We start from the raw sequence: 10,501 nt of genomic DNA on the forward strand, positions 1-10,501 counted from the left end.
GGGGGGGGGGGTGGGGGGGGGGGGGGGGGGGGGGGGGGGGGGGAAGTTGGGGGCAAGCAAGCTGGCAGGCAGTGATTAGGGGCAATCAGGCAGGCAGGCAGGTGAGTGGTTAGGAGCCAGCAGTCCCAGATTGTGAGAGGGATGTCCGACTGCCAGTTTAGGCCCGATCCCTTTAAACCGGCAGTGGGACATCCTTCCAGGGATCCCAGATTGGAGAGGGTACAGGCCGGGCTGAGGGACACCCCCCCCCACCCCCGAGTGTACAATTTTTTGTGCACCGGGCCACTAGTATGAGAATAAAATGAATATGTTTGCCATATTATTGATACTCAAAACAAAACTAAAAAAATTCCAAAATGTGTTCTCTATTACTTTAATTGTTCTCAGCAAAGAACAGAATATCAGCATAGGTGTTATATAACATAGAGCCAAAATGAATATAAGTTTATGAAAATCAAGCTCATGTTTATTGGGGCAATCATGGAGAGTTCACTGAAGGGGCTTGATGCCATCCATAAATATTTGGAGAAGTATAAAAAAATCAAATTCTGTTCAGAGAAAACACACATTTCAGGGTTTACTTTAGAAGAATTATTGAAAGTGTCTAGAAAAAGCACAAGTCTCCTGGAAGCTGAGTTCTAGTTTTGTGTTAATCAGTACTGAGATACATGCGCTAAAACACATCCTGTTATAACGAGGCTTGAGAAGCAGTGTAAAAATCTTGTATGCTAACCCAAAGAGATCAGGGCACTACTGAAGGTTTCCAGACATGGACTTTTCTGCAGACAGGATGAGGACCACATAAGAGAGTCAAAAGCATGACTGGATCCTTCTTATCACTGAGACCTCATACCAACTCTCATCTCAGAGTGATCACCGCTCACCTCTGTCTACACTGAGTGGCCAGATTATTATGACCACCCCATCAATATTTCGTTCGGCTACCTTTTGCCTTCACTACTGCAGCGATTCTTCTTGGCATTGACTCCAGGAGATGTTGAAAGGTGATGCGAGGAATCTGACACCATGCCTGATGAATAGCACTGTCCAGTTCTGTGAGATTTGATGGTTGTGGAACCAGCTGTCTGATGTCTCTTTTAACTTCTTCCCACAAATGTTCAATTGGATTGAGATCTGGTGATTGTGGGGGCCACCGAAGCAAGGTAAAGTCTCCCTCATGTTCTTGAAACTTACTTTAGGTCTTTGAGTTTGCAAGGCCACCACACAGGCTTTCCCTGAGTTAGTCAGGTTATAGGGGTGGGCAAACTTTTTGACTCGAGGGCCACAGTGGGTTCTTAAACTGGACCGGAGGGCCGGAACAAAAGCATGGATGGAGTGTTTGTGTGAACTAATATAAATTCAAAGTAAACATCATTACATAAAAGGGTACGGTCTTTTTTTTTTTTTTAGTTTTATTCATTTCAAAGGGCCGGATCCGGCCCGCAGGCCATAGTTTGCCCACGGCTGCTCTAGAAACTTCAGTGCAAAATTATAGCTAATTTGCCTACAAACATTAGGTGGTCACAATAATCTGGCCACTCAGTGTATATTAAGTAGTCTCTCCCTCCCTATAACATCATACTGTTAGAAATCACCTTGCTTATTTATTTATTCATTTGAAATTGTTTTTTCCTCAGACTTTAAGCTCCATGAGAACTTCCCTCCCTCCCCCTCCCTCCCTCTCACCTTTCCTACCTCCCTTCCTTTCTTCCTTCATCTGTCTGTCTCTCTTCTATCTCACCCACAAACACACACACACACACACACACACACACACACACACACACACACACACATTTACATATTAGCCTAGAAGGAGAAAATTTTAAATCTCTTGCATTAGCACTGATAAAAAAAGCTGGTGAATGTTTTACAGTAGAGTGTTGGCAATGGATATGATAAAAAAGGAACAAATCAGGCTTATACTCATGCAACCTGTGCTGACCAAGAGTCTGTCAAAAATAATTTCTCCTGCCAAATGTACACTACATTCATATAATTCAATGAGTGTATAATTTTCCAAACCATGACCTCCTGTCACAATTCTATTTATCTGCACTCTATCTCTCTGTACTTTGGCCACTCACATGTCATGCTTTCATAGGATAGCTTCCACTTAAGGCAGCAGTTCTCAACCTGTAGGTTGCGACCCCTTTGGCAGTCGAACGACCCTTTCACAGGGGTCACCTAAGACCATCCTGCATATCAGATATTTACATTATGATTCATAACAGTAGCAACATTACAGTTATGAAGTAGCAACGAAAATAATTTTATGGTTAGGTCACAACATGAGGAACTGTATTTAAAGGGCCAGAAGGTTGAGAACCACTGACTTAAGGTAATCACACTTTTCAAGGCCTACTGTGTAAATATACATTAGCTAATCCTATCTAATAATAGACAAACAGGGTAATTGGCCATACCTTCACTAGGCTTCCCATTGGCTAATCAGTGAGATATGCAAATTAACCGCCAACAAAGATGGTGGTCAATTTGCATATGTAGGCGCAAAGCGGTGGAGCAAAGACTGAAGGTGGCTCCAGCCGGAGCAGTGAAGGCTTTGAAGGCGGCTTGGGCCGGAGTGAAGGCCTGGGTCCCCGGTGCCGAAGGAAAACTGGTGCAGGCAGCCAGGGGAAGGGAAGGCCTATTGCATGAATCTTTTCGTGCAACAGGCCTCTAGTTCTATATAATAAAAGGCTAATATGCAAATCAACCAAACGGTGGAATGACTAGTCGCTATGATGCACACTGACCACCAGGGGCCAAATGCTCAATGCAGGAGCTGCCCCCTGGTGGTCAGTGCACTCCCACAGCGGGAGCACCGCTCAGCCAGAAGCCGGGATCACAGCTGGCGAGCACAGGGGCGGTAGTGGGAGCCTCTCCTGCCTCTATGGCAGCACTAAGAATGTCTGACTGAAGGCTTAGACCCACTCCCTGGGGGGAGTGGGCATAAGCCATCAATGGGACATCCTCCTAGGGCTCCCAGATTGCGAGAGGGCGCAGGCCGGGCTGTGGGACCCCCCTTTCCCCAAGTGCCTCTAGTTTATCATAATATCCCTGGTGGTTTTCCTAGAACATAAATATTTGTTGAGTAAAGTTTCCATTAATAGTGACTCTATTTCCATTGTAAAGATGAAAAAGCTGAAGAACAAAGAAAATAATCACCTGGCCAGGATGCAGGGTATCGACTATTCTCTTCACTAACCAGACAGAGAGCCTGGGTTGAAGAAACTAATGACACATTGTGTGTCTTCCTCTCTTTCTTTTGAACTCAGCTATGCCTACATATTCCAAATCCAAATTACTCTGTCTGCCCTCACTCTCATATTCTGAAGTCTGATATAAACCACTGGGTTTGAACCAGGTTCTCCAAAGAATTTTAATGAAATGGGTAAGAATAGCAGAAGAAGCACAGGGAATTGTGAAAATAATCCTAAGTGTGATAATTTAAAGAAGGAAAAAAGGTTGATAAAAAAGAACTTTGACAGGTAGCCTGGAGTAATATTCGGGGGGAGGGGGGATATTCTCTTTCAGAGTTTAAGAAATCAGGACATTTTGTATCATCATTCCTCATTCTGCAACAGAACTGCTAGAATTAGTAATGTATGTAGGACACTTGTATAAGGCAGTGGGCAATACCACTCTGAAGAAGAGAAAGCTCTCGGGCTAACATTTTTGTGTCTTACTGAAATTTACCCTTGATTAATCACCCAAAGGTGATGCTATTTTGAGCAGCTGTGCTAATGAAGTGTTGGGCCTAGGTAGACACAGAAGTTGACGCTCATTTATGCAGAAAGGGGGTAAGGGCAGAAATGAAAAGAACAAATTTAGCACCTTTTTTTTCCAGGAAAATGCCTGAGCTTACTAATAATACAGTAAGCTAGAAGAAGCAGTCTAGTACACTACCCAAACATGCAACTTAACATGCATTTTAACAACTTACATGGTGTTACAGTGCACAAGGAACAGGTGTTCATTTACAAATAATGCATACTGACAATATACGTATGCCGGATTCAATATGATATTTGAAAAGCTCTATATAAAATAAATTATGTGGTATCTAATGAAATATTTCATATATTTGCTAAATGAAGATAGAATTCAGAGAAAAACCTATTCCTTCAAACAGGAAACTTTTTTATCTGCCCTGTCACAAATATTGCAACATCTCTTACTATGTAGTTATTTCTGTAAATATACTAATCATTGCTTATAGAGACAGAACTCAATAAAAATATCAGCTTTAAAGATTGTAATTTTTTTTAGTTTAAATAGCACTGTGACATCATATTCATGTTTGATTCTTTAGGACATTTTTCCCTTTGCCTCAACACCATAGTTATGTTCTCCTTGGCTTGATGTTTGTTTTAAACAATATCTAAATTCACTAACGTTAGCCTTTCGGAGGAATTATATGAACAAAACACATTTTCCAGTGCTAGATCTCATGAACTATATGTGAAGTCATTAAGCAATCTAGCAGGGAATACAGGGATTAAAAAACAAAAGGAAATTATGATAAAGTAAAAATATATCAAGCTACAAAAGGTATTCTTTAAGATTGAATCTTGCCATAATGCAATTACCATTCAAGCAAAACTATCTTACAGTTATAGGTTATTAGAAAGTCAATAATTAAGCCTCCTCCTGTGAGATTGAAAGTAAAGTCTATGCTACTTAATAGTGAACAGAGCCAATGAAATTTCAGTTTATGCCAATAAGCTTTACCATATTTTTTCAAGCAAATAATGTTTATTAGCCAGAACACTGTCCTGATATTAGTGAGGATGCACTGACCAATTTGTTTAAAAATATTTGGGTTGATAGTTATTGGGTTTTCCCCTGCATTATTGCCCTGCAGAAGCAGAAAAACTGACAGGCTTTGGATCATTTGGTATTAGAGGGTGAACCAGAAGGTTAAAATATTGTGTGCTTATAATGCAACGTAAAATTACATTGCTGAAGAAATGCTTTGAAGATTAAAGAAAAGTGGTTTTTTTTTCTAATTTAAATCCTTTAATATATAGGAATATAAACCCACTCTTGCTGAGAGAACAAAATAAGAATACAAACCTAATAGTATCTATGTCCAGCCCTGGACAGATATATTCATGGCTTTGACATAGCATCAGGAAAACATTTCTTTTAGACGTTGAGTAAACTTAGCCTATATATTCACACCTTCAAAATACCACCATCTTGAGCATTTTTGTATTTTTATTGGTGTTTTATGACACTGGACCTGGTTGGAAAGGAAATGAGACTCTGTGGGTTCTTTGTGAGAATTCTCTGATAGAAAGAATCAGTGCTTCAAGTCAAGGGAAGATGGATAGTTCATATTTTTGTTATTACTTTGGTAAATAAAAATTATTATTTCAACAGTTTCATATTGTCATGAACCACTGATTCATGTTTGATTTCAAGCTACCCACTGACAATTATCACATGGACGGTGCTGTCAGAAGCAAGCAAAATAAACTAAATAACTAAATAAGGACATTTTCCCTGAAATATGCTAAACACCACAGCTTCTTACTTAAGAGGGTTCATTGTTTACCCAACTTAGAGCCCGTTTTCATGGCTGCCCCTATCTCCACCTCAGGTAGGCAGAGCAAAGCTCCCAAATGCTCCACCCTCTCAATCCACTGTTTGGAAAGCAATGGGCATCTACTGCTAGTCAGGCTGAATACATGTACTAACACAGCATGTAGAGTTGGGTCTAGAACTGATGCTATGATTAACTGAGAAAGGTAAGGTGAGTTCATGGTAGAAAATTTTTTAAAAAGGTAATCCATAGAAGAATGGGAAAGCAGAGAGAACACAAATGAGATATTATGGAGTCCCTTAGAATGAAAAGGGATATGAGAGGAAACTTGTTCTTCAACTACTTCAGATAACAAACACAAGATACCATATAGAGTAATTAACAAACAAGGATTAAACAAATTTAAGTGATAGAGAGAATAAAAAACAAAATTAAAGATAGAAACAAATTAATGAATTAATCCACAAACATATTTTATTGCCTAACCATAATGTTAACACAGATGCATTAAAGATATAGCTTCATGCTAAAATAAACAGATCAATGGGCCATAATAAGGGGATAGGAAAGAAAGAAGGTGAGAGATCTTATTCAACTCATCTCTGTGAAGAAAAAGATGGGAACTGTACATTGGTAATTTTTTATTTATATTTTTACTGTAAATCCTTGAGTCAGAATACTTATAAGACAAGCTGATCAACAAAGGATTTAAATAAATGAATTAAACCAGCTGAAAGCTAACGATGAATCACTCTAAGATCTCCAAACACAATTAAATGGGACTATAAATATATTATTTACCTTCAGCTACAAAATACTACATTCTCTAATGATATACATTCAATAGAGAATTAAGATGAATAAAGAAAAGAACTGCATTGCCAGTCTTGTTTTAGGTAGTGATTATCCAAATGAGCTTTATGTTATAGTGTTGCTATTTATTGGATTCTACAGATAATTGTCCTAGCATGAAAACTTCATATAAATGTGACTAATCCCTCAGTTGAACACTACATTAATAAAAGAAACAACTACACCTATCTAAAGTTTTTGAAAATACCTCAAATACCTAAAGAGAAATTACTTCCGTGGTGTGTGCATAACTGGAGTGCTTATTAAGATTTAGACTAGCAGGATAAAGTTTATTTTATTCATTCATTGTCCTCATGTTATACATTCTTACAAGCGCTTAAGCTTCTGATAATAAATTCTTTCCCCAGTGACTGCTGGATGAATATCCACCTACTATATATTGGGACTCTATAATTATCAATTATCTTCACAAAAGTAGAAATCCAATACTTTTACTTCAGTAACAATTGTAATGTCACCCCTGGGAAAAGAAACAAAAAGGCACATGACAGATAAGCAAACAAACAAAAAGCACAGAATGCATATGAGTGCCACTGCGTTGGTCAAAACAAATGCAAGGAGAAACTTCACAGAAACAAAAATTTTTGTTTATTTTTGGAGCCATTCGGATTGTCTGTATGTTAGTCACTTATTGGAATACTGCCACAAAAACAAGCAGGCTTATTAATGATCCTCTCGTAGACCACAGCCTATCATCCGCTCAGGAAGTCTTATCCTTTAATATAATTTAAATTCTATCAATGTTTTCCATGGTATGAAAACATTTCTCTCACTGACTTTCGCTCACTCTACCTTTTGTAGGGAGTTATTATTTCATTGGAAGAAACCTTAGGACTTTTCCCTACTCAGTCTAACTCCTAAATTTGACTATGCTGTCTTCTTACACTACAACCCCAGTACATGCTATTTCAAAGACAAATGCATTACGTGTGCACATTCCTATCCATAGGCACACAGGTGGAAAGCCTCCAGAAGCACCCACAAAGCCGAATCATTCCATCCATTTATTAGCCAAAGTAGTGGAGAGAATATGACAGACACATCAGAACAGCAAACACTGCAGATCATCCTCATAAAATATTCTACAGCTTTTCTGCTCAGCGTGTATTTCTGGCACCAGTAGCATAGATATCACCTGAAAGCTTGTTAGACAAGCTGCACCTCCAGCTCCCAGACCTGGTCATGGGAATCTGCATTTCAATAGGTGATTCACTTGCATATTAAAGCTTGAGATGCACAGTTCTATACCATAGAAGGAACACCTAATTTGCAAGTACTTGGCAAGTAATCAATGAGAGAAAACAAAAAAAGCCCAAAACAGTCTTCACCCTCCTCTTCCTCAAACCCCCACCACTACTTCTTAAAAAATCAAAAGCAAATAACATGACCTAAGGTGCTGCTCTGCCTGGAGGATATTCACCTGCACGACATTTAGTATGTTACACCTCAGGGGAAACACTGAGTCCGCTAAGGGAGGTTAGTTTGTTCATCCGCAGAGCAATACAAGCTCTCCTAAGTGGAAGAAGCACTAAGTGACTATTATTAATTTCCATCTCACTACACTGTATTGCACTGGTGTGTTTCCTCCTGAGATAGTCTGAGCATTCTGTTCTTTCCAGTCCTTAGCAGAGTGGAACCCTCATTCTCCTGTGAACACTAGCTGTGTGCTCAAGGCCTCTTCTCTGACTTCCAATGAGAACTACACTGAGAATGTCACTAGAAAGATCCTCTGCTGTCTAAAAGCCTTCCAGGAGGGATAGAGGGATAATTTGGATATTTTGATATGTGTTGAATGGTGTGACATTTAAGGAGCGTGTGTGTGTGGCGGGGGTGGGGGGGGCGGTTAACGTTTTAGCAGTTAATTCAGGAATAATACAATTCTATGGCAAAACGAGTCTAGCTCTACTCTTAGATGATAGGTTCATAAAGGCAAGGGCTATTGTCTGCTTTGTTATTGCTGTATCTCCATGTAGTCCCAGCATATGACATATGTTCAATTGTTAACTTTTATAAATGAATTGAGTTGAATTGTGATCGATTCTTTCAGTCTAATTGGACAGTGAGTTCTCCATACATATAAAATAGAAGCCTTGAGTTATAGTCACACCTTCATGGCAAAAAAAAACAACAACAACAAAAACAAATAGTCATGTTGACCCTGAGGGGGCAAAATGTAAATATTAGAAATTGTAAAAAATGTCATGATATCTGTGTTATAAAGTGAGAAATAGGTAATTAGTCAATTTATTTTGATATATGATAGATAGTTTAAAATATTATCAAGGTAAAAAATAAAGAGGATGCATCCGTATTATGGAATAACATACGGATAACTACCCAAACACATAGTAGCCCTTCACAGAATTTTAGTGGAGTAGAATACTAGTTGTTCTTCAAACTCTGATCCCCCTTCATCCACAATAATAATGTCATAGGCTCACATTTGGCTCTGCAACTTGAGACCACATTTCTCTGCCTTACTGGCAGCTAGCTAAGTCTTGTAACAAGGTTCTTACCAAGGGAATATGAGTGGAAGTGTGGTGTGCCACTTCCTATCCGTGCTATAATACATCATACATTAGCTTCTCTATACTCTTTCTCATAATCCAGACTCAAAAGTGTCTATAATTCAGCTTAAGTCCTATAGGTAATGATAAAGTAGTAGGAATGGCAGAGAAACATGATAGAAAGAATGTAGGGGTCTGTATGACTGTGCTGATCCAAGTTTCTTGACCCCAAAATAAATGTGGCCCACTCACCTTGAGGGAAAAAGGGGGTGAGGATGGGAAGAGGAGGAGAATTAATTCTCCATAAATTACTCTATTTCAGGGTTACTTTGTTATACCAACTAGGCCCTTAGGAAAATTAATACAGTGCCACATTATCTACCATTTACAATAAATCTATAATTGTACACAAATATCTAGATAACTTAGGACACATTAATTTATGTCTCTCTATCTTTTTTTCTTTGATTTCTAAAGTCAAGAGATGAACTTAAAAGGAAGAAGATTCAATAAACTAAAACATTTTTTTAAATATTTTTTATTGATTTCAGAGAGGAAGGGAGATGGAGAGAGAGATAGACACATCAATGATGAGAGAGAATCACTGATCAGCTGTCTACTGCATGCCCTGTACTGAATCAAACCTGCCCCCCAGACATGTACCCTAAACGGGAATTGAACTATGACTTCCTGGTTTATCGGTCTACGTTCAACCACTGGACCACACTGGCTGGGCTAAGATGTTACAATTTTAAAAACTATCAGCCTTGGACTCAGGTATAAGACTCCTGGAAGCATCAATATAAAGCGGGAAGGAAATTAAAGATAACTTCATGGAAAGCCTTCATTAAACCACTGGATAAACTGAAGCCAAGACAAGTTCAATATTCTGCTTAAGGTCTCATATAGCAAATAGTCAGGCTTTGAACCTTGTCCCCTAATTCCTAACTAGATGTTTTTTTGTTAATCTTTTTTTCATATAAATGTAATACTTATTTTCAATGAATTAATATATACACTAGTCAAATTGTACTATAAAACTTCTAATGAAAAACAACAGTCCACTGCCTCATCTCACACCTTCCATCCTGAGTTCCATTCTTCTTAGATATAACTCTAAACTCTAAATGGTTTCTTCTGATTTTTACCCCGATATGTCTAAACATTATGCATATGTGCATATTTATTGATTTTTCAGTTTAAATCAATCGGTGCCCTACGATGATAGATTGACTTATACACAAACAGTTGCCCTCCTCCATCCCCATATTCAGTGTTTACATTACTGTGATTCTGAAAAACAAAACAAAAAAAAACACCAAAAAACAAAACAATCCATGGCTGAACCATGTAGTACTGCTACTTATTTCCTTTCCTCCCCAGAGATAATAACTGACATATGTGCGTTTGTTTAGTTTTCCATCTACACTAATAAAAGAGAAACATGGTAATTGGCGTACGACCGCTACCCTTTTCATTGGCTAATCAGTGAGTATATGCAAATTAACTGTCAGCCAAGATGGCGGCCGGCAGCCAGGCACTGAAGCGAACAGGGAGGCTTGCTTGCTGC

The 10,501-nt window shown here is 38.7% G+C and overlaps 1 long non-coding RNA gene across 2 annotated transcripts in view; it reads right to left on the minus strand.

The window, feature by feature from the left end:
- The window catches only part of LOC102261003, a 934,325-nt gene that overhangs the window by 480,219 nt on the left and 443,605 nt on the right, over positions 1-10,501 (minus strand). The gene's annotated exons all lie outside the window — the stretch shown is intronic.

Source organism: Myotis brandtii, unplaced genomic scaffold (assembly GCF_000412655.1).
Source record: "Myotis brandtii unplaced genomic scaffold, ASM41265v1 scaffold375, whole genome shotgun sequence".
Classification (NCBI taxonomy): domain Eukaryota; kingdom Metazoa; phylum Chordata; class Mammalia; order Chiroptera; family Vespertilionidae; genus Myotis; species Myotis brandtii.